Below are 26,630 nucleotides of genomic sequence, written 5' to 3' on the forward strand. Positions count from 1 at the left end.
ATTTTTTAAATAAATTGTGTACAGCACAATTATAATACTGAGCTGTTCTGATTGCTTATGGGCATAGGGCCTGATTCAGACCCACTCGCGAGCGGCTGTCCGCTCGTAAGTGGGTCGATGGTGTGCACTGAGCATGCGCACGACGGAGGGAGCTCCGTCGTGCGCATGCGCGAGACGCGACGAGCGAAGGACTTTCCTTCGCTCGTTGTGTCTGATCAAAGGGGGCGTGCTGTCGATGTTGATTGACAGCACGCCCCCTTTGGTGGGTGTGCTGGGGGCGTGCCTCCCAGACGGGGGCGTTCCCAAGGGAACGCCTACCGTCAGAAGCCGGCCCACTGACATCACTAGTGATGTCAGAGGGAGTGATTTTGGCTCTGATAGAGCCAAAATCACTCCGGGCCTTGCGGTTGAGAAACTCAACCGCAGGCTCCGGCTCGCAGTGGCGATGGTCGCGATGGTCAAGACCATCGCTACCATCACCCTGCACACTCATATAGGCTGTGGGTGGTGACCCACAGCTATACGAGCATCCAGGAGGATGCTCCATAATTATGGAGGCCGGCCCTCATTCAGAGCATGCGCTCTGCTCAGAGCGTCCGGCTCTGAATGAGGGCCATAATCTATTAGACTAACTCCACCTACAGTATTCAAGTAATCCCATCCTTAGGGAGGCAGGCTATGAAGATGTATGGAGTAAAAATCTAGGGGTAAATTTACTAAGATTCAAGTTTGGTCGAGTTTTGCCATTTTGATTTGAGGTTCCTGAAACTCACAAATTCACTAAGAAGTGAATTTAGCTGAGAGTGTGTTTTTCGATGGTGAAGCAGATTGAGATGTCTACCCTGAGTAATAAGTTTAGATGAGATTACTCACCCAAGATTTCAGTGTTTTCTCTCTGCCACACTCTCCCAAACAAGCAGCCTGCACATATCAGTGAGATATGTGAAGGCTGCTTTTGTTGTACGTGTAAAAAAAGGGTAAAATGTTTTTATTTTAAAACATACAGTCCCCTCCAAAAGCATAACCAGCCCCGGGATGCTCATTCAGTCCTAGTTCCAAAAATGACTAGATAAAATTGTGTAGGGTACCCCTGTAATTTAGGAACAAGCACCTGGCTGCAGGGCCAGTCATGGTTTTAAATATAGGGGGGGAAAATGCTTAGGGTACCCCTATATTTAAGACCATCACTGGACCCAAACCAACTGGGGTGTAATGCCACAGCCAGGGGACCCTATCACTGGTTCTCCCCAGTCAAAGCATTCACACCGCAAGTAGGTCAGCCCAAGCAAGAGATCTCAGGGGAGGTGGAAACCCCCCAAAGAAGGGAATCCCCTCTCCCAACACCCCAGGCTTAGTCTTATTGCCCCCATACCCACCACTCCAGGGATGCGGGAATAGCCCTGGGCTTCAGACTAAGCCTGGGGTGTTTTGAGAGGGAAAACCCTTCTATGGGGGTCCTCACCTCCCCTGAGATCCCCGTCTTTGGCTTACCGGCTTGGGGTGTGAATGCTTTGGCTGAGGAGACTCAGTGATAGGGTCCCCTAGCTGTGGCATTACAACCTGGTCGGTTTGGGTCAGGTGCTGGTTTAAATATAGTTTAAATATAGTTTAAATATACCCCTACACATTTTTCCCCCTATATTTAAAACAAGGATTGGCCCTGCTGTCTGGTGCTGGTTCCTAAATTATGGGGGAACCCTACATGTTTTTCCCCTGTAATTTTAGGAACCAGGACTGGTTGAGCAGCCCGGGGCTGGTTATGCTTTTGGGGGGGACCCTACATTATTATTTTTTTTAATTAGCCTTTACAATACTGATTCCATGCAGAAACATTCACAAATCACACTGATCTGTGTATGTTTCTGCCAAACTCGCAACTCAGGAGGTGGTCTATTTGAAACTTCAATTTAGCTGGAAGTTTGCTACAACTACACCCAAGATTATAATCTTGTTTTTTAGTAAATTCCCAAGTTGTATATTTTTCAGTGAAAGTACTTTCGAGTTAGGCTGATGGTGAGTATATTTGAGTTTGCAATCTCACCCGAGTTTTACAGTGAAAAGAGAGCAATCTCACCCAAACTCACCTGAGTTTATCTGTAGCAAATTTGCGAGTTGAAAAAAATGTCTAAACTCAATCGAGATTGCAATCTCGACCAAACTTGAATCTTAGTAAATTTACCCCCAAGACTACACCCATTCACTTGTACAGTACATAAAGTCTGCATATAACAGTCAAAGAGAGTAGGTGAATGAATTTATGATGGATGCCATAGTTTACTGTTTGGATAAAGGCAATAACCCCAATAACTTCTAATTTACTGTTGAAAATTCCTTTTTGATCCAAAAATGCTAATGCTACAATGTCAATTTGCTTAAGAAAAAGTCACAATAGTGTCAACTTTACTCTCCAAGGAGCACAATGAAGGCAGAGTAGTCTCCTGAATTAATGTCTTGACTATAGTTCATCATTTGATGGTAAAATATTGCCTTTTATTGAAGGCCCAAACTTCCATCAAGTTGGAAACATTTAAGTTTATATGACTTTCTTTTTTCTTAATTTACAGTCAACTCATCTCTACACTTCCATCAACATTATGGTAATTTTTACTAAATAGCTGATTTTTGACATATAAATATACTAGCTTACTTCAGATATCAACTTGTTGATATATTGTTTTGTTTAACAGTATAATACAGTTGGTTTGTTATTTAGTATAATACAGTGTATTGATGGGATTCACATACTGTAAATAACTACATTTTATAAGTTTATTTACAATCATGTTTGCTTTCCTTATTTTTTCCATGGGTAAGGGCAAGAATATTGAAAGACCTGGAATGTAACAATTATATCTGTAATGATGTATAAACAACATTCATTTATTATGCTGATGATGTCTCAATTCTTATATAATTGTGTATTGCTTAAAGATTTAAATAGAACTAGATTACTGTATTCTGTTTGTTTATTTATGGTATAGATTGTATAGGCTAAACACACTGGGTATCCCACCCACTATATGTGTTGTGGCTGTTCTGCATCCAGAAAACTATAAATAGAGTCAGTTCTGTACTATAATTTTTAGAAATTTTGGCATATAAAAATGTCTTTCATGCTAGGTATCCAGTGTGAGCACACACATTTAGAAAATACCTCATCCATGACAAAGATATTTATTTTTATAGTTGTACAGTATATACAGTCTTCTCAAGCAATACTTACTTATTACACTTCATTCCCATCTTTCTTCTTTAACTGATCATATTGTCCACAATTTTCCTTCAATACTTCTCTGTATCTGATCCCTTCCATTCCTGCCCCAAAGCAGTATGTCACAGACAGAATACACAAGTTCAATGTCCATTTAAAATCACAAGGTCATGGGTAACTTCCACTATACTTAGGAGGTGCATCAGCCCATATGCAATTGTTTAATATAAAGAAAAACAAAATAATGTGTAAGGAAAGATAAAACAATATCTTCATGTTAAATTGTGCTGTAAAATTTCTTCAGTGTAGAGATAACTAAAAAAGTCTTGCTAACATCTATGAACAATTTATACTCTTTTTCAATTAAATGTATGTGCTATACTGTAGGTAATGTTGCAGATGCAGGGGGGTAGTGTGTACTAATTACCCAGGCCTGGGCTTTTTGAAGGGGTCCAGGGGAGCCTGGGTCTGCCACTCCCCCTACCTCTTACCTGTTAGCAGCCTTTCTCCAGGCACTAGGCTACAGTGGAACTAGGGAGGCTGCTGCCACTGAAGAGCTGAAGCACTCTCATCTACCTGTGCAGGGTTGGGGGGAGCAATCACACTGATCATGCTTCCCCCTGGATAGTGCCCCTGGCTGAGGGACTCTAACCACCCTCCTGCATATCGGCACTGAAAATGTTTCTGTTACTTTTTTTGTTTCCTAAGTGGGGCCTGGCTATGCCTCCCTCGGTTAGGCCATTCCCCACGAAAATGACTAGGGCCCAGACCAGCTCTCTACGGGAATGTCCAAATGTGCATATTTTACAGTTAGGAAATATCAAAGGTAACATATAACATTATTTAATAAAATGAGAACCATAACCAAATAAGTGTTTTAAAAATCTAACAAATACATTTAATTATATTGTGCAAAATGTTTTTGTAAGAACAAAAATATTTTCAGAAGTATCAAAAGCTTCTGTTACTTGAGATTACAATAGGGTGGCTGAAGTACTCAATTTGAACAACAAAAATAACTTCAGAATCAAATCGGTATGGAATGCCAGCAGTCGGGACCTCAGCTGTCATAACCCCGACACCGGTATCCTGGCATGGCTAGCATACCAACACTTGTTGTTTGGTATGCTAACACTCCCCCTCTCCATACCCTAACTCTCCCTCTTTGGTGCCTAACTCTAACCTCCCCACTAGTGCCTAAACCTAACCATCGCCTCCTCGCACCTTAAAACTACCCGTGACCCCTTAGTGTCTAACCCTCCCCCATAGTGCCTAATCCTAACCCCCCCATCATGCTACTTACCTTTGGTATCCCTGCAGTCGGGATGACAGCGCCGGGATTATGATAAGTGTCAGTATTCCGACACCGGTAATATCAGCACCAGCATGGCGGCCACCGGAATACTGACTGTATCTCCTTCAGAAGCCATATTTTAATTTCTTATGCTATAAGTAATAAAATGCAGGTATGCCGATACTGGATCAGTTAGGCATTTATTATTGAAGTCTATGTACTATTCAAAAAAATGTTATTTCTCTATAACTTTACACATTTGCTCATCTTTGATTTTGTTAAACTTCAACCGAAAGAAAAAGTGGCAACTACCAAATAGACAATAAACAGCTTGATCAATAATGTTAAGAAGACATCATGTTCCTTGCTTTGAAAAATGTTACATTTTGGCGTTAGCTCACACAGCATACACTGAATACATCAGGCATGTAAGCAGTAATTATAAGGAAGTGATAACTCAGGAAGGTAAAGCACGTTGCTTTAGGTCTGGATGTGCTTTAACAGCATGACAGTCTTTTTTTCACTATGAACAACTGCCATGGTGTGCTTTTCTTCAACAAATGGCTTGTCAGTGGGAGCTAAAACTAAATCTGGTCATCTCTAGAACTTCATCAACACATCGATTAATCCAAAATTCACTCCAGGAGACAAAGACCTTCAGAAAAAGTTTTACTAGACTGGCATTAAAATTATTAATCAAAACACACAGCATGCATCCATTGAGTTATTTGATTTAAAAATACGTGTAAAGATGTAATAGGTTTGCCAATGTAAATATCTTCTCAATCACTGTACAGAATATGTGTTTAATTCAATATATATACTGTAGCTATATACAGCTAAATCCTCATTTTACATTTTCATTGTATTTACACTTTAACACAGCCATCCATTCCTTACTGCTTTTCACAGGGCACAATCTGATTTTACACTACTATAACATCTCCTACATTTTATACAGCAAAATGTGTCCAGTTTTATGTTATGTTCCAATGCTATGCAATAGCTTTAATTCATACTCTACTTTGCACAGATAAAGATAAATTAGACTTTTTTTCTTAGCTAAAATATTATATCCTACCATACAGCTTTGAACAGAGGAATGTTTTTATAGTCTTACATTTTATTGTTCTTACTACTACTATTGTTCTTACTACTATTTCAAAATGTATTAATTGTGACAGCTATGTATTTTCATAAAATTAATCAGATGGGATTCCTCTAAGACAGTGGTGTCAAACTCGGGCCCTTCAGCTGCAGTGGAACTACACATCCCAGCATGCACTGCCATAATTTTGCTATTAGGGCATGCTAAAACTGTGGCAGGGCATGCTGGGATATGTAGTCCCACAGCAGCTGGATGGCCCGAGTTTGACATCACTGCTCTAAGAGATACTTGACTGTTTGTTTCATCATCAACTCAATAGTGTGCTTTGTGCACAGTATTAGATGGGCCAAGAGGTTATTATCTGCCATCAAATTCTATGTTTCTAGTACCAAAAGGTTAAAAAAGGGCATACTAGATGGGCCAAGTGGTTCTTATCTGCTGTCCAAGTCAATGTTTCTAATTCTATGTATTTTGTCTTCAGATGTCCATGCCATATAAGTACTAAAAACCTCCTCAAATAAACCATGAAAATAAACCTTTAGAATAAATAAGCAATGCTTGTTATATACAGTATGACAATTTGGTGGTGATTGTTGATTGTAGCAGTAAGTTCTTTTAGAACAGTGGGCCTGATTCAGATCCGGTCGCAAGCACTGAGTGCTCGCAACCGGGTCAATGGGGGCCCAGAGCGCATGCGCACGATGGAGCCGGCTCCATCGTGCCCATGCACGAGACCCGGATAGTGACAGGCAATCCGTCGCTCTAGGTCTCACACCAAAGGGGGCGTGCTGTCGATGTTGAGTGACAGCACGCCCCCTTTGGTGGTCGGGCCTGGGGGTGGCTGCCCAGACAGAGGCGTTCCCATGAGAACACCTACTGTTTGGGGGCGGCCCCACTGACATCACGTGATGTCCGTGGGAGAGCTTTCGGCTCTGTTTGAGCCGAAAGCTCTCTGGGGCTTGCGGCCACGAGAGCCTACTACAAGGGTCTCGTCACAAGCCCAATGGTCGCGATGGTCTTGAATGATGAAACAATTCTAATTGCATTGCTTCCAATGTAGTGATTGTAGCACTAATTTGTATTAGAACAGTGTTTCTCAAACCCAAACTTTATGGGGAGCAGGTTTGGAAAACACTCTCTGGCAGAAGTACTGTATTTGCCAAAACATCTCACTTGCTACCGTTACTTCCTGGTTCTTGTCATGTATCTTTACTGTTCATAAAGTTATGTTGTTGCTATATACTGTTCTCCAGTAAAGAAGCACATTGTGTTTTATCCAATCTGAGTGTAGTGTCATATGCACAAACATCCTCCCATGAATGAATCAAATATTATTGCATTGCTTCCAGAGACTATGTTTGGCAGTTAGAGAAGCTTACATAAAGGCTTATGGCAGATGCTTATAGAAATAGTGGGTGACATAGAAGCATAGTGCATTCAACAGTGTGGCGATACTTCCTACTGTGTCTGTGGAAGATTATATTGAGGGTCAGTAACACAATGTCTTATCTACTGAAAACGAGTTAAAATAAAGATATGGCAGCACTTTTTGTATCCCGCTTTGACAATTATATTGAGGACAGGTGCACACAGGGCCAGACTGGGACTAAAAATAGGCCCTAGCATTTAAAGAGCGAACAGGCCTACCTCGTGTCAGCATCTGGCTCCTGGCATAGACTCCTCCCCTTACTATTCCTGGCCCCTCCCCCTTCTTAGTCTATTCTCTTACAAATATAATTAATATTAGAACAACATACAAGTACACATCATTCTCTGTATTAAAAATGTAATACCTACAACAGAGCTCATCCTGCAGGAGATTCAAACATGTGCCATAGTCAGACATTACAGTTGTAAGTCACAAACAATGAAAAGGTAAGGCATATTCCCAAATGACCAATCCCTGGTTTAGCAGTTGTACAGGATTAGATAGTGTTCACTGCAGGAGTTTTTTATGGCAGGGGTGCTAAACGCAGAAGACACATCTGTGCACACCAAAGCAGAGATGTAACTACACATTTTGACAAAAGAGTGTTTGTGCTGCATTCCACAGGTAAAGCAGGGAGAGCGCGTGCTAGGTGTGGTCTCGCTGGGAAGGAGCGTAACCACATAATAGTACCCCAATTCAAATTATGCCACACAGTAGCGCCTCTTAGTCACATTATTATTATCCTCTATTTCTATGGTGCCCTAAGTGTTTAGCAGCACCTTACAAGTACATAAACAAATAAGTGAACAAGAAACCAGTGACTTATAGTACAATAGAATACAGGACAATTATATGCTGCATTAGCAATCATAACGCTCAAAATAAGCAGCAGGGAGTCAGCAATCACGTTAGTGCCCCATAATCATGTTATGTCATACAGTAGTGTCCCTTAGTCACATTACACAACACAGTAGTGTCCCTTCATCACATTACACTGCACAGTAGTGTCCCTTATTCACAATACATCACACAGTAGTGCCCCTTAGTCACATTATGTCACACAGTAGTGTCTCTTAGTCACATTATACCACACAGTAGTTTTTCTTCATCACACTACACTGCACAGTAGTGTCCCTTATTCATGTTACGTCACACAGTAGTGTCCCTTTTTCATGTTATGTCACACAATAGTGTCCCTTTTTCATGTTACATCACACAGTAGTGTCCCTTTTTCATGTTACATCACACAGTAGTGTCCCTTATTCACATTACACCACACAGTAGAGCCCATTCAGTTATGCCACCCATACCCCTTTTCACATTATGCCACACAGTAGTAGTGCCCTTATACATTTTGCCATGCAGTAGTAGTGCTCCTTATACATTATACTACATAGTAATGCCCCTTAAAACACATTATGCCACTCTAAGTAATACCCTGGCATCTGCAGATGGCATCTGTTAGCAGATCATGAGGTGTCCAAAAATGGCATCCAGCCCATCCAGTCAGCTTCTCACCCACCCTTGCCACGCTTTTCATCCATCGGCCATCCAAGTCATGAGATCACTGTGGTCGCACGTGACACTCCAGTTACTCCACCATGTCCTCAGCATGGTTCCACCAGGCAATCCTGCTGGCAGCTCACAGGAGCAGTCAAAATGCCGTCCAGCTAGTCCTCCCAGACTATTCTTGGGCCCGGCCCTTGCTGTGCATCGCATACCAGGCCACGTCATTAAGTAATGACGTGGCCCAGGGCCGTATTAAGACTTGTGGGGGCCCTGGGGCAACTAAGTTGTGGGGGCCCCATCAATAAAATTGCCAGGGGGAAGGGAGAGAGAGAAAGAGAGAGGGAGGGGAGAGAGTAATAGAGAGAGAGAGAAGTGGAGGGAGGGAGAGGGAGAGAGAAAGAGGGAGGGACAGGCAGTGAGATATATAGTGGCCTATTCATCGTCACTTAATTTTTACAAAAGCAGAGGAAAATGAACTTTTTCACCTGCAATTGTAGAAATTAGGTTTTTGGGTCATTCAACAAGAAGGTAAAGCAGGAGATATAACAGATACAGTATCTCCTGCTTACCTTCCTCTTGCAGAATGGCCCATGTCCCCATACGCTCTTGTGGGCATGCATGACTCGTAGGTCACACATGCACACTTGTCTCCACTGAAAGGAACAGTGAAACACTTTGGGGAGAGAGCTGATTTTTGGATCAGCTGCCTCCAAGCTGGAGCAATGATGAATTGTTCCAGCGCTCGCGTAGCACTATAATGTTAATTATCAGGGTCCATTCTGATAACTAACATCAAATAGACCCCTAAGAGAGGCAAAGGGGGGGAGAGAGAGAGAGAGAGGGAGAAAGGGACAGGGTGGGAGATAGGGTAAGAGAGGGGGAGGAAGTGAGAGAGATGTAGACAGGCAGAGAGTGAGATAAAGGAAGAGAGAGGGAGGGGGGACAGGAGTAGGGGACAGATAGAGAGAGAAGTGGAGTGAGGAAGAAAGAGAGATTGAGAGGTAGGAAAGGAGTGTGTGTGTGCACTTCACACTTTCTCAATAGTACTTAGGTACCAGCTTTCCTAAAGGGGCAGGCACCTCACGGCATAAGGCCATGCCCCCTACTCATGGCATTATTTCATAAAAGGGTGATGCTGCCAGGATTGCCGGGGTGTGGGAGCCAGCCAGGGGGCCCCAAGAGAACCACCCTGCCTATAATCCGGCCCTGACATGGCCGCACATAGTAGTTGCCAAAGCAGGGCTGCTAGGCACTGTAGGCAGCCCTGCACTTTGACAGCTCGCAGGACCCATCTGACTACTATGATTCGCCTGCCTGGGGGTGGATGCTGCCTTGGTGGAGATTGACCGCCGGCCGCGTCATAACGTCATGACGCGCCTGCATAATGACGTCATTACGCAATGGCGCGGCCGTGGTTTCAGAGCATGGCGCTGCCCGGGAGGCAGTTCTGCCAGGCACGCCTGTACTCTGTCAAACTGGCCCTTGTGGCCATTGGCCCTTCTGGCATTTGCCAGAAGTGCCCGATGGCCAGTCCGGCCCTGGGAACACATATGGAAAGAATTATACTGTGATGTGGAATGTAAAATTGGTTAGAAAGGGTTTATGGATAATGCAAATAATATAATCTATGCTTAATTAGCTTAACAATAAGTGTCACAAAACTGGGACTTAATCATATTTGCCCTGTCTAGCGGTGCTTTATCAAGGTGTGTAACTCTGTCCCAGCATGCTGGCAATTCATTCCTGTGGGTCATGGGCTCAGTCATGTTGGTTCTGATCAGATGAGAACTAGTATCCAGTCTCTACCTGTCTTCTGCACTCACATGACCACCTCCTCCTATCCCTGACAAGAGTGTCTATTTAAACCTGCACCATCCACTAGCACATGGTTGGAAAAATGTGGTTCTTCACTTCCCAGTCATCTTACTCACTAGTGATTAAGTACTACCTCCGATAGTACAGAATAAGTGAACTCAATTTCAATCACTTAAGGGTGCGCTTAGTAATGCACTTAGTAAAATCATATTTCAGACATTTATTAAAAAGAAAAAACAAAAGCATAACATTAGACATAAAACGGATACAAAAATTGTTGCAGTCCTCACATATAATGAAGCATAAATGTTTAAAAAAACTACCCAGTCACTGGTAATAAAATTTATACTTCCACTGGTTCTAGATGATTGTGTCCACTTTTAAATTCAGACAGGATAAGAGCTGCAGTTAATTAGTGTCCTTAACCACATTAGGCCATGCATAAGACTTGATGAAATGTCTCTATCTTTTGTGAAGAATTATAGCAGTTTTGCATATGGCTTATAGTGGCAATAAACTTTAAGCTTGAACAGTGTTTTTATGAACAATTGTAGCAATTGTACATAAAGCCTGTAGCAGCAATAGGGTTAGAACTTGATACAGTGTCTCTCTGGTAAATAAAATAGTGAAATATGATAGTAGTAAAGAAAGTATATGTAGATACAAAATGTGTATTAAAAACCACTATAAGCCTGTGTTTAGACTTCTTTCTTCAAAACAATATGTATTATGACTGTATTTCATAAGCAGTTATATGAAGAAACTACATGTGGGTTTGGAGTAATTTGTTAAATATTTAAATAAAATTGGGTTTTATGCACTATATTAATTTGTACATGGCAAAGATATTGTATACTGGTTCACATATATGATACACACTACAATAAATGAATCCACCATAAATGGGAAGCAGACATTCATATTTACGTGGTACTAAGTCTTCATGTCGATTTCAATGTCAGTCTGTTACTCCCTTATGTATGAAAACCAAATGCAATTGGGTAGTTTACACAACTTGGGGAGTTACCCTCTATATAGTTGTCCTTTACATAAATCTCTGAAACAGGCCCATATTCTGTTAAACAGATGCAAACTTTTGCTATATTGAAGCCATATTGACATGTTTGTTGTTTTGAGATCCAGGTCAGGACCCATGGACTGGGTTGATAGGTCAGAGCAGAATAGTGGTGTTTTAATCAGAAGTCTACTCATGGGGTAAATGCTGGTGCCTTCAGAGAGGTCAGTGACACCTGGAAGGCTCCCTGTCTGTCACTGGAACGAATTGAGTGGAACTCAAACTCTTTCCCTGAATATATGTATAAGTGGCAGGAACCAGATTTTGAGAACTCAGGGAAAAGATCGGAGAGTAATACAGGTAATTGATAGCCTGTCTGGAATTTACTGAAATAAGCTGCAAACTGATTGCCAGAGTTGGGTTACTGGAGCCTAGACAATCATAGAGGAATCTAGATCCTGCACCCAGTCCACGGCAACCTGATTCAATGCTCTAAGAGAGGACCCTCAGGGCAGCAACCACCATTGATATAGGTACCGATGGTATAGTGAGTAAAGTGCTCAGAGTAAGTCAGGAGCTGCAATGCTGAGAGTAGGCAATGAAATTGCAGAGCAGAAAGGTAATCTGAAGTACAGTGAAAGTATAGTCCACTTGAACCCACGATGAGCAGAAGAGTTGTACTCAGAGGACTTACTTGTAGTCAGGATCACTGTAGTCAGTAGAATTGACATTTGGAAGCACTAGGAAATTCTGTATGGTGCCTATGAGACTTCAGACTATTATGCAGGCTGGAAACAGGGATAAGTCATAGGCTTGGACCGTACTTGCACAGAATTGGGACCGGAGGTAGCAGACATAGAAATGAAGTGAAACCATAGGTAACAGCAACTTGGCCAGAGTGAAACCACAGGCTTGAACCAGAATGGGACCAGTGTTAACATTATTATTATTATTATTATTATTATTATTATTATTATTATTAACAGTTTCTTATATACAGTAGTGAAGAATATTCTGTTGCACTTTACAAATAGACATAACATTAATAGAACCAAACTGAGTAAAAACAAACAGACATAAAGGAAAGAGGGCCCTGCTCGCAAGCTTAAAATCTATAGGGAAATAGCTGTTGATACACAAGGATAGGTGCTACATATTGCAAATTTGACCAGCCAGATTGCAGAGGTTATTGGTAAGCTGTATGATCTAGTCACACAGGAAAGTTGACCTAGGGTCAGGAGGATATGAAATTGAAGAAAGAGAAAATATATGAGATTACGTGTAGACTGTAAGAAGGGATGTAATTAGATAGCTTCCCTATGAAGGTTATGTGGGTGGTTCTGGAATCTGATAAGCTTGTCTGAAGAATTGAGTTTTCAGGGAATGCTTGAATGTTTGGAGACTAGTGGAAAATCTTACTGTGCATGGGAGGGCATTCCACAGGGTGGGTGCAGCCCAAAAAAAGTCCAGTAACCATGAGTGGGAACAAGTAATGTGTGTGGATGGGAGACACAGTTCTTGTGCAGAGAGGAGATGTCGGGTTGGAAAATATTTTAAGATAAGTGAAGAGATGTATGTTAGTGTGGTTTGGTTAATAGCTTTATGTGTGAGTGTAAGTATTTTATATTGAATATGGTAGAAGACTGGTACCCAATGGAGGGACTGACAGAGTGAACCAACAGACAATGAACATTTGGCAAGGAAGATCAACCTTGCTGCTGCATTCAATATGGATTGTAGTGGTGAGAGCCTGTTTTTGGGAAGACCAGTAAGGAGACTATTGCAATAGTCAATGCAGAAAATAACAGCAACTTAGCCGGAGTGGAACCCAAGGCTTGAACCAGAATGGGACCAGAGGTAACAGCAACTTAGCCGGAGTGGAACTACCAACTAAAACTAGAATAGGACTGGAAAGAGCAGCAGCCAGCTGGACTAGTACTGCAGGCTTGGGCCATAATGGGATTGGAGAGAGCAGTATCCAGCTTGAGTGGGACTGCAGACTTGAACCGTAATGGGACTGGAAAAAGCAGCAGCCAGCTGAAGTGGAACTGCAGTTTTGTGCTGGAATTGGACAGGAGAGAGCAACAGCTAGCCAGAGTGAAACTGCAGGTTTGAACAGGAATGGAGGAGAGAGCAGCAGCCAGCTGGAGTGGAACCACAGACTTGAACTGCAACGGGACCAGAGAGAGCAGTACCCAGCCAGAGTGGAACTGCAGGCTTGGACCGGAATAAGATCTAGGTACATAAAATATTTACACAAATCTCAATGTTTAATGATCTGTTCATGAACTATCTGCACTGTGTATATGCAGATCTGGTTCTGCCCCAAAGAGCCACACAATAATTGGCATGCTGTTATGGAGAGCTTTACAAAAACATGGGTGTATCAGACCCATTTTCTAGGTGTGCCAAAGCCAGAGGCTGGGTCTTTGAATGCAGCTTCACAGACCTATATATTTGTTCTATGGCACACACAGATCATTGTATAAAATAATGACAGTTTAATATACTGCTTAGCTGCTGCAGCATTCTAAAGAAAGTAGTGTGAATATTACCAAACCGACATTGTATATAGTTTATATAATGTGTATTTCATAGTTAGTCATGGATATATTGTGCTGCTAACTCGTTGAAATGGGTTCAGGGTACAGAACAAATATATGCATTGTTATCACCCTATGTTATGAAGTTCATATGACAATACAGTGCTTAATGATCTCCTATTATATTGATACACTGAGAAGACTTTGTGACACTACTTACTTCATAAGCACTTATGCTACTTTCAGGAACCGCACTGATATACTATAACAGCTAATTAATCATTACCAGTGGCCTTAACTATTGTAACAAAGATTATTATATATACATCTACTCCTGGTTATATTATGGAATATCTGACCAGGATGATAGAAACAGAAACAGTAACAGAAAAATATATATACCTAAGAGGGTGTCACAATGGTGCATTAATGTTGCTGGGTTTATTCTTTATCCACTCTTTAGCTAAAATAATAAATTTTGTCCTAATACTTGTCTTTTATATTTATGGATAAAAGGGAGCCATGTTACCTAACAAGTTTATAATCTAACTAGTAACATCTGATCATGAGGTGCAGTACCTACAGTATATATGGCATAATTATCTCATCATTATATAAAATACTATTAGTCTCCAGATATATTTAAATGAATTATTTCAGAGCTATATGAGCATATGTTTCATTGTGGCTTTTAGTTTGCTATATATCTAGTTACTGTTTCCATTTTGTGTCAAACATTCAAGAATTTTTTCTCACAGGATATATTTGGACACATTGTGGAACAGTCAGAACATACTTTTTGAACATCCAATTAGGATTATATTACAGTATACAATAACCACCCTTACATTTATTTGTGTATACAATTGTCACTATTTATACCAAGTAGGAATTGACATATAGCTTTGTTAGCAGTGCACATCTCTGTAAGAACTTTTTATTTATTTTTTTGTTAGTGGGTAACATCTATCTTTAACATGTACCCACCTTAGAAAATGGTTCATTATGATATGGATCCATTTTCAACTTAGAGTCTGAGAGACTTTTTCTTATTTTGTCCTCCTCACAACTAATACCTGAGGAGAAAAATGATGATTATGATAATTATCATGATGATGATACAGTTACCAGGCTTTAAGAGATTTTTAAAAATGTTCGAGCCTGTTACAGTCAGAGGTGAAAATATGCAATATATTTGTGACATATCTACAATACATCTTTCATCCACAATCTCTGACAGAAAGCAATGCGACTTTAAAGACACAGCTGCCCTAATTATTTCCTTAGACTCCACCAATAGACCAGCAATAGATTTATCATGAAAGGACCCTTTAACCAAACTTTCATTTCCACTTGATGCCAGCTCTGGGCAAAAGTACTATGCCAGCTATTTCAGAAGTGTTCTGTTGACTCCAGATAGGATATTTTTGCCTGCTATGGGCAATTCCAGGAAAATTATCAAATAGATTTGCCTTAACAGACATACCTGTAAGAAAAGTATATTATATTTATTCATTTATTTTATTTAATACCAACATACTTGCCATAATATGAAATTTAAAACCTTCCATTTGAAAAAAAATGTTTTAATCAGATGAGGGAGCAGTACTGGACACTTATATAGCCATTGCCAAGGTTTTTATTTACATGTTAACAATTACTGTATATGAGGAAAAAAATGTGTTTCAGGCAAAGAGACTGAAACTGCGTCCTCCATCCTGTATCGCTGAGAGAAAATGTGCCTAAGTGATGCATTTTCCCCACCCAGCTGGTTTTGTTGAGCTCTATAAGTGTGTCTCTATTGACACTGAGAATATTGCTGCAAAAAGCAGCTAGCAGAAGGGGTATGCAGTTCCCCAAAACACAGATATAGAGAAATAAACATTTTCTCTCTGATCACATGCACTATTAACAGGTCCCTGGTACAGCTATGGGGACTACATTTGCACAAAGTTTTGCTAACATCTTTATGGGCCACCTAGAGGACTCCCTCATCTGAGGCAGTAATTTTGGTGCAAATCTGGTCCTCTATGGTTGCTATATTGTTGACCTGTTTTTACAGGGAGACTTAATGTCCGGGCATCCTGACACTTGTTGTTCCCAAATTGTCACCACATTGAGGCTGCCTGTCCGGGACTTGTAGTTCACCTGTAAGGAATAATATAATTTACTCTTTTATTACAATTAACCTTACACACACTAGCCCAGGGCTGGCAGTTACTTGAGCAGTTTGGGGCTGGTTAATATGATGGCAGTGAGTTCCCATGCTGCATGTACCCCTGCTATGCCATCAGCCCCTCAGCTGGTTCAACCTGCTGCTGGTTAAAGGACAATAGGGAAAACTCCACACCATTCCCCCCACCTTTTATTTCAAGTGAGCCCAGGCTAAGAGATCCAGAGCTGGTTTCTCTTTGTTCACAGTTTACTGTAATGAATCCTGTACAGATCATACTGATTTGTGCAGTGCTTCTGTTTGGACAGCTTTGACATCATTTTTTCACTTATATCTCCTGTTGGTTTTCAACTAAGAGTTCAAAACCAACAGCATTTAGAGCTTCAAAATCCTACTGACATTGACATTGGGTTTCACAGGAAGCGGAAACCTGATGGTTGAAAAATTGTCAGATATTTGACAGAAAACTGACATCATTAATGGTCAGTTTCGGTCGGTTCTGGTACCCCCATCTCTAACAAAAGTTGTCTTTCATTTCTAAATATGACCCCTGTTTGAATAAAAATGTATATCATTTTTAAAAATAACTATTCACTATTATTACTTGATCCAATACTAATACATTGGGGTCCTACTCCTGTTATTTTTAAAAGGGTGAGAAACAGAAAGTGTTTCTTTTCACACAGTTTCTTAAAACAAGGCCCTAAACCCCAATACAGTATTTTCATAATGGACTTCTATAACTATAACTATATAAATTGCACTCCCTCTCCTTTGCCAAGGACAAAACTAAAACAGTAGTTTCTATCATGTCAAAACAGTCCAGTACTATTGAAACTTATATTAATTGTACTACTACCTACAGTATGTTATACTGTATATCTTCTCCAGTGCTCATGAGGTTTGCAGTGTATTCGGCATACCACGAGAACACTGAAATTCTGATTTTTATAACATTAGAGATAAATAGTAAACAGGAATTTGTTACACAATATTCCATGTCATAATTTGGAAAAGCATAATGGTGATCCTAAATGTTTGTTAGTTATTGGATTGAAACATATTACAATTACTATAGGGGAGGCAATCACCTCTGAAGACTTTGTAGGCAATAAGCATTTGGATTACAAGAATGAAAACTTTATATCCAGATAGCCTCAACAATCAGATAGATTTAGATTTTTTGCAAATACTGTGTGATAACCTAATATAGGTAATAAAACATTACATTTCGATCTTGGCCATAATCTGCTTTGTACAGTATGTTCCTCTTCTCTTCCTCTATAATTAGCAGTACTAATTATATATAAACTGGGACTGGAGCTAGGCACTCGTGTGGCTTGAGAAACAAGTAAAAAACTAGTTTCCCCATACGAAGAATAATCGAAGAAGATGACACTCAAAGACTAAAGAAGTACAACATCCGTGTTTATTAACAACAAACATCCAGTGTTTTATTTCTTCAGAATCTGAGTGCTGCCTTCTTCTGTTGTTCATTCCACTGTGTGTGTATATATATCTATATATATATATATATCTATATATATATATATATTATTTTTTTATTACCAGTTATTTATATAGTGCACTCATATTCTGCAGCGCTTTACAGAGAATATATTACCATTCACATCTGTCCCTGCCCCAGTGGAGCTTACAATCTATATTCCCTATCACAAGCTCACAGAGATACACACTATGGTCAATTTTTGTGGGGAGCCAATTAACCTACCTGCATAATTTTAGAGTGTGGGAAGAAACCAGAGCACCCAGAGGAAACCCACGCAAGCACAGGGAGAATATACAAACTCCACACAGTTAGGAATTGAACCCATATATTCATAGACAAAAGATCTTATGGTTTCACATGTCCCATTAGGGCTTCTTAAACATAATCTGAAATTTCACAAAATCTAATGAGTTTCTGCCACTCAAAAAAGCAATGAAATTCCGATAATTAAAGCTGATACCTTACTGGATGTGTTCCTTGCTCAATACAGATGTAGTATGCCATCACACCCTCTTATTAGCTGCAGATTCAACACTCTCACAGAGTAAGATTGCTGTCACTCACAAAAAGGTGAAGTTGCTTTTTCACAGAATTGTGTGCTCATTGGAATACACACAAGCAGTCTATGCAACTGAGGTCTGAGCAGTTATGTGGCACACACATCCCACTCAGTGCCCACAATCTTCCCATTCACCACCACAACAATCGCACTGGGTTCCAACATCCTTCTCACTCCATACATCCATCTCATTAAGAAAACACACCCATCTGCATCACTTTGGCTCACCCCCATCTTTGCTGCTTAATCTCCCTAAACACCTTTCTGTCTCCGCCATGCACCCCACTCTTATCCCTTCCTTCTGCACAGGTCTATCTTCTGCTAACTGGCACTGGGCATGCACCTGAGAAAATCAAATCAATAAGACACAGATGTATAGATGTATCAGTGAGATCCATCCATGCATCTGTAAGAAACTGAATATGTGTAATATAAAAAAGACATTCCCCCCAAAAGCACATCCAGGTGACATAAGTAGAGGGGTCCCTTGTATTTAGCACAACCAGCACTGGGCTTTTCAGAGCAAGTCCTGGTTGTTAAAATACAGGGAACAAAATACATAAGGACCACCTGTAGTTAGCAGAACCAGCACTGGGCTCAGCCAAGCTAGTCCTGGTTTTCGAAATACAGGGGAAAATAAGAACATGGGTCCCTTGTATTATCCACGAGTTCTTTATAGCGGGGGAGTAATGCCACAGAGTAACCCTTTCACCGAGACCCCAGGGCAAAGCATTACCCCTGACTGCTAGTAAGCCAAAGCTGGGGATAACTGGGGAGCTGGGCACCCCCCAATAAGGGCACCCCAGGATATCTCCAGCACTCCAGCACTCCTGGGCGGTGGGTGCCGGATTGATTGTGTAAGGTGACACAACCAAGCACAACCAGCCCCGGGCTTTACACTGCTGGTCCTGGTTGTACATATACAGGGGACAAACAACATAGATGTCCCCTCTAATTAATATAACCAGCACATGGCTATTTAGAACCAGTCTTGGTTGCCAAAATAAAGGGGACAAATGACAAAGGTGTCCCCTGAATCTAGTGCAGTCAGCACTGGGCTTTGAGCCAGTCCTGGTTCTGGACTACACAGGGGAAAAAAACTGAGTAGGATTCATTTGTAAATTCCAAAACCAGTACTGGACCCTTTCTAGTGAGGTGGTAATTCCACAGCCATGGGAGCCCTTTCACCGGGTCCCCGGCAAAAGCATTACCCCTGTCTGCTAGTCAGCCCAGGCCAGGGATCACTGGGGAGCTGGGAAACCCTAATAAAGGTGTCCCTGTCTCCAGGGAACCCTTGTCTAGGCTGATAGCCCAGGGTTATCCCCAGCACCCCTGGATGGTGGGTGTCGGGTTGATTGTGTAGTGCAAACAGTATATATACTGTCTTTTGCAGGTAAACAACAGGTCCCAGCAAGCCTCCCCCGCATGCTGGTACTTAGAGAACCACAAGTACCAGCAAGCGTGGCATTAAGGGCCAACTGGTAACTGTAGTACACCTGTAAAATATATATTAAATAAATACACTACACCGGTTTTAATTTTGTATTTGGCTGCATCTTCACCTGGGGGGCAGAGTCCTTTAAGTTAATTTTGGGGCTGCCACATGGAGACTTCATTCATCTTATTTTGTCATCTTTGCTTAAAGGGTGCCAAACTGCTAGGGCTCTGTCCTCTTTGCCTGGCAGGTGCCAACCCAGCAGGGCTTCTGTTGTCTTTGTCTGGCATGCGCCAATCCACTAGGGCTTCTGTCGTCTTTGCCTGGTGGGCACCAAACCACCAGGGCTTTCATCATCTTCACCTGCCGGGCACTAACTCAACAGGGATTCTGTCATCCGTGCCTGGTGGATGCCAACCCACCAGGGCTTCTGATGGCTTTGCCTGGTGGGCGCAAAACCACCAGGGCCTCCATTATTTTTGCCTAGCAGGCACCAACCCACCAGTGCTTTCGTCATCTTCGTCTGCCGTTTGCCAACCCACCAGGGCTTCTGTCATCTTCACCAGGTGTGTGCCAACCCACCAGGGCTTCTGGAATCTTCACCTGGGGGTTAGCAGCCAATTAGCTCTTTTGTGCAGCTGCCACCTTCCCAGGGCATAGAGTGTGCACTTCACCTAGTGGGCAGCAGCCTTTAAGCTCTTTTTTATGGCCGCTGCCCACTAGGACTAATGTGCATCTTATTTCTTTAGTAGCTCTTGCATGTTTCACACCGGCTGACGAACTGGAGATTGGCTCGCGGTGGCCATCTTTGAATTCAATTGTGAGACCATTCATTGGCTAAGAGGTGGAATGCTGGAATCTCTCAGCCAATAAATGCTCAACAGCAGGATTTCAAAGTGAAATCCCACGGCTGAGCTATTATTCAGGTAGTACTGTCCTTAGAATACAGTACTTAGTTCATGGGTCTGGGTATTTACATTTGTTGTTTTTTTGCCAAGTCAAGGGAGGCCTACTTGTAATGAAGAGGATGTAATCTTTGCATAGGAGAAGGTGAGTATGAAATTTTTTTACAGGTACCCTATGGATGCCTACATGGACAAGGCAACATGATGGCTTCAGAGATACATAGGTGAGTATGTGAGACAGTATGTTTACATGTGTATGTGCATGTATGTTTTAATATAGTTCTACTGTCATCGGTGTGTGTGTCTTGAGTTTATATTAATATTTATTTTGCTTTGAAACTACAGCTATCAGTGGGCCCATAATGCCCCACATGCTGGTACTTGTGGTTCTCCAAGTACCAGCATGTGAGGGAGGCTAGCTGAAAGCTATAGTTCCACAGCAAACAACAATATTTTTACTATCATCAAATGCACCACAATATACACAATCAACCTGGAACACACCGGCCAGGTGTGCCGGGGACAGCCCTGGGATATCAGCCTGGGCCTCGGGTGCCCCGGAGAGGGACCAGTTTATTTGGGGGGTCCCTAGCTCCCCAGTGATCTCTGGCCTAGGCTGACTACCGGTCAGGGGTTATGCTTTGGCTTGGGGACCTGGTGAAAAGGCTCTGTTGCTGTGGAATTACTCCTCTTTTAGAAAGGGTCCAGGGCTGGTTCTGGTACATACAGGGGAACCCTACACATTTTTTCCCCTGTATTTCCAGAACCAAGACCGGATAAGAGCCCAGTGCTGGTTGTGTTTAATACAGGGGACCCCTACGTTGTTTGTCCATTGTATTTTGGCCACCGGGACTGTTTCTGAAAAGCCCGGTGCTGGTTTTGCTTAATACAGGGGACCCCTATGTTGTTTGTCCCCTGTATTTAGCAAAACCAGTGCTGGGTCTCCAAAGCCCAGTGTTGCTTATTCTTTTTTGGGGGGAGAACACACCATTTTTTTTAACACAGGTTACTTTTTTTTATACGCAGAAGCACAAACGTAATTCAATGATCCTGTCTGTGCTTCTGTGTTTATTTATTTATACCCAGATGTAGGGATCACGGAGCATCCTGATTTTAACCTGCATGTGCTGTTACCTTCCCTGGGTCCTGCAGCCCACACCAATACTGCCTGCACTGCTGCTAATGCCCACACTGCTTTTGCTAATGCCTGCTACCTTCTGTGAGTCCCAGCCACAGTTTATGCCCGCTAACTCCCCCAGGTCCCGGCCGCAGCTAACAGCAGATTCCTTTCCTTGAGTTCCATCGCTGATACCACCCACAAAGGACAGCCATCTTTGTGCACCCAAGTGAAGCCACAGTGAGTACACCCCCCTGCTGGAGACACCTACTGAGGCTGCACAACAAGTTGAAGCTCCCTATCTGTATAATGGCACATTTGTGAGGTAGTAGTTTAAAAACTGAATCTTTCTAATATATATATATATATATATATATATATATATATATACAAATGTGGACTCATACACTATTGCCACAGTCACACCAAACAGCCCTTCTCTGCATGACAGGTCCCATGTTGTTTTTCGCATTTTTAATACTGAGAGCTGCATGGGCCATTGCTTTTTTCTATATATCTGTATCTTAATCTTATAAATAACTATACACCTTATATATCTATTGAGCCTTTCTAAGGATTACACCCACAGGTTGGAGGCAACGAAACACATAATTAGCATTCCTTACACCTAATGACATTCCTTATAAAATGTAACTCAAGTCACCATGGAGCAGGAGTGTATCTAGGGATCCGAGTGCCCTTGGCAATGTAATGGACTGGTGCCCCCCCTCCCCCATAGTTTCAAGCAGTGCCCCCATTAGTATTCCCCCCTATGCATTGTCCCCAGTAGTGGCCACCCTTCCCATACAGTGCCCCTTGGCTGCTGGTGGCACTGCCAGACAGTGCCCTCTTTGTCCGGTGCCCCTGGCGAGTGCCATCCTGGCCAATGGTCAGATATGCCCCTGCCATGGAGTCATTTATTTCTATCCTCCTGTTGAAACAATTTTTTTACACCTTCTGTACACCTTCAGGACAATCTTTAAATATGCACATAGCATCCCTGGATACCTACAGTATCTGGATAGACTTTTTATTCAGCAATAATCCATCCATCCACAATCAGAATGGATTCCACAATCAGCCTAACGTCAGTACGGTAAAAATGGCTATATGCTCCTGATTTCATCTCCACCTGTCAGTGCACTGTATCTGTCAGCTAAAAGCTGTGGGTTTGAAAGATCAACATGGGACGCACATACCTCTTATAGCAGTGACAACATTTTCTTCCTATAGCAGTGAGAATATTCACTATCAACAGTTATAAATAATCACATTCTTATAGCCTATTTGTCTTTGAGCTAATTCCGGAAGGATAACATTCCCTTATGATATGCGAACTGACTAAATGACTATTACATTACAGGACCATTTTATCTTCTTTATTGGCTACTGCATATGCAATTTAAGTGTATTTGCTCTTGAAGGTTTATATTGATATATGTCATTGTAATGTTGCTTAATACTTTACTTCTACTTCCGGAGATAATATATTTTATTTTTTATTATTATTACTTTATTTCATGACTTTTTGTGTACTGTATGCATTAAATTCTTTATAATGCATATTGGTCTTTATATCTTTGATTTTATTTTGCTTACTCGGCCATCTGGTTGTGTGCACATGACCTGTGCATGATCAAACCTGCTGGGCATACACAATTTCACTGTTAATGTCATTAGCTTATTGATGGAAAATTGTCACTCCCTTGCTTTTCAGTGCAGAAACAGGATGCTTACTTCTCAAGCTCACCAGCTGTTGCTAGGTGGCAGTCTCTTGCAGAGCTAAGAACATGCTTCTTGGATGACCAGAGGAATTAAAAGTGCAGTTGTGATTTGTCATTGCCACCTGTCTAAAGATTAAGCAACAGATAACTGAAAAAGTTTCACTAGCTGTTGTCCCAGATACTGACTGGATTTTTTTCTCATTCTCTCTTTTTCCTCCTGTCTCTCTATTTCATCTTTTTTCATTTCAGCCTCCCCCCCTCTTTTTTTATCCTCTCCTCCATGTACTCCATTTTTCTCTTTTCCACCTTTCTTTGTCTATTTTTCTTTCCTACTCTGACATGCTTTTCCATCTTTATCTCCCCTTTCTCTTTTTCTTTCTCTCCTCCTCCTCTCTCATGACAACACAATTTTTTTTAGCAGCCATTGATTTTATTATATAGATAATCCTTAGCATTATGTTTTTTCTTTTCTACTTGACATTTGCGATATGTGAACACCTTCTTGTCTATAGAAAATGTTTTTGTCTTTCTATATGTGACCTGTGCATCCCTGTATGCCTCTATCATTTCTTATAAAGTATCCATTTTTGATTGTGGATAATGATGTGATGTTATTTTTTTTATTTTCAGGAGTGTCTTTGAGGAGATACTTTGGTCTATCTACTAAGTCTTGGAGAGAGATAAAGTGGAGAGACATAAAGTACCAAAAAATGAGCTTCTGTCATTTTACAGCCTGTGTTTAAAAAATGACAGTTAAGAACTGTTTGGTTGGTACTTTATCTTTCTTCACTTTATCTCTCTCCAAGGCTTAGTAGATCTCCCCCCCTGTATGTGATGAGTAAGTATGGGAAATAACAGAAGTGTTTGAAGACTCTCTGGAAATAACAGAAGTGTTTGGAGACTCTCTGGAAATAACAGAAGTATTATGCTGGGACTCTCTGAAAATATCAACACTGACACTTGCTGGAGAGGTCAGAATTTAGACCAGTTATCATCAATCAACATGATGATAGCAGTTGATTTTGTTATATACTGTACGAAGATATAGTTGCCTAAAAATACATTATAATTAGTGCTAGTATGCTTTCCTCTCATGAAAGATGCTCTCAATTTTAGACCAAATGGACACTTTTTTAAGCGCCCGTGGCCTCTCAGAGCCTTAATATAGCTGTGAGGGAGTATTTGTATTTATTTTGCATACATTGCCCACACAATGTCTAAATGCTGCTAAGACAAACAAGTAAATGGTTTATTTAAGATGATAATACTTTTTCTATTGAACTCCTTGAAAACTCCAGTAATTAAAGTCATGTTTAATTAAATTGATTTGCATTAGTCTTAAGCTGGGCATCCACTATGCAATTTTTTATCAGATATCTGTCCAATCTTTCTGGTTGGACTGAAAACCTGATAATGTATGGGAGCAAATGACAGTTGATCATATGGTTTTAAACACTGAAAAATTAGTTAAAGTTGTGTTTTAACCAATTTGTCTGAACAAGCATTTTTGTCTGTTTTCCAGTGTTTGTGAGCAAATGGACGATTGTCATTTGCTCCCATACATTACCAGGTTTTCATTCCAACCAGCCAGATTGGACAGATATCTGACAGAAAAATTATAGTGTATGCCCAGCTTTAGTGAGAATAAATTTGTTACCGCTATTTGGTTTTTGCAAGCTTTGTCAGAAAATGAATCCCTGCCAATCTACCTTTTTTTCTAATATGCTGCTATACTAATAAAATGGCATTTAATAAAGGCTTTATGTGCACACCAGAGATTAAATATAGAGATGTCAGGAATTTTGTTTTCAGCTATATGTAGGTCAAGGTAGTCTGCAGCTCTCTCTTAAACGTTGGAGAAGAGATCATAAAATCTTTACAACTCCAATGTCATATACTTGCAGAGTTTTGGGAATAACTCTATGAAATCTAGACATGTACCTTGTCCAACCATGTAAATGTTCCTATAAGGAATATGGAAACTTTGTGTGCCATAGGAATTCTATTAATATTACAATTATCAATCTGTAGCTCAAATTTGGAAGTAAATAAAAGGAAATAAGTTTTCTTAGCCATTTTTATTCTACTTACATAATGAAAAGTTATGGATTAGATTGGTCAAACTGAATTAATTTGACACTCTGTCTATGGTTTACAGGTTAAACTAATATGGCAATTTTGTTTGCTTATTTATGTATTAATTTTATTTTATTTTAAGAACCAGTTGCAATATTTACTCAAAAATTAGTATTAATTTGCACAGGGTGCATATATCTTTAATATGGTAAATAGAGAGTAGTTAATTTCTGAAATTATTACTAATTCTAATTATTACTTTTCTGCCCATTGGATCTCATACTACCTCAGTTAGTTTGAAAAATACTTGGGGATGGGATGGGGCTATTAATGGATGTTTTTCTGGTGATTTAAAAATCACTTAATTGTGAGCAATTTTCCCATCCACATTGGCAGATTTATTATTCAGCAGTTTGTAGGTTTAAAATAAAAATTGTTAGTGTTTGTCTTAAACTTGCCAGAAAAAGCACCACAGATCTGAACAGTGAGTTTCTAATAAGAATGCACATTACACATACACAGGGCTGCCACCAGAAATTATGGGGCCTGGTACAGAGAAAATAGGCAGGGCGCTCCCCCCAAGGCCCCCTCATCACATTACTGTCTTCCCTCCCCCTCTACCCTCCACTCTGCTAAGTGTGATGTCCCCTCCTCTCCCCTTCAGTGTGACCCCTACCTCACCCCCTCAGTATGTGTATGCCCCCCCCCTAAGTGTTACCCCCCAGTTTGTCCCCCCCCTCACCATCTGGCCCATCATATAGGGGCCATTGATGTTTATTTGGAATTCCCTGAGCACCTAATGTCTTTGCTCCTGCGGATATGCACTGGCAACCAAAGAGAAACAAACAGCGCTGCAGCCGGAACTTCAGATATATAGTGCCGGCCATGAGCCAATCCCAGCTCGTGGCCCAGCAGCCAGTCAGGAGAGGCTGCTCCTGATTGGCTGCTGGTCCATGAGTTGTGATTGCTCATGACCAGCGCAGCGCCATATAGCTGAAGTGCTGGTGGCAGCACTGTTTGTTTCTCCCTGGTTACCGGTGCATATCTGCACCACTGTCACCCAGGCCCCCGCTCTCTCTGGGCCTGGGACTATGGGCCTGAAAGTCCCCCACTGATGGCAGCCCAGCACATACATATTAGGGTGTACATTATTAACCAAGGGGCTAAAACAATTAACACATATGTTTATTATGGGACAATTGGGCAT

Source organism: Taudactylus pleione, unplaced genomic scaffold (assembly GCF_031769625.1).
Source record: "Taudactylus pleione unplaced genomic scaffold, aTauple2 ptg000179l, whole genome shotgun sequence".
Taxonomy (NCBI): Eukaryota; Metazoa; Chordata; class Amphibia; order Anura; family Myobatrachidae; genus Taudactylus; species Taudactylus pleione.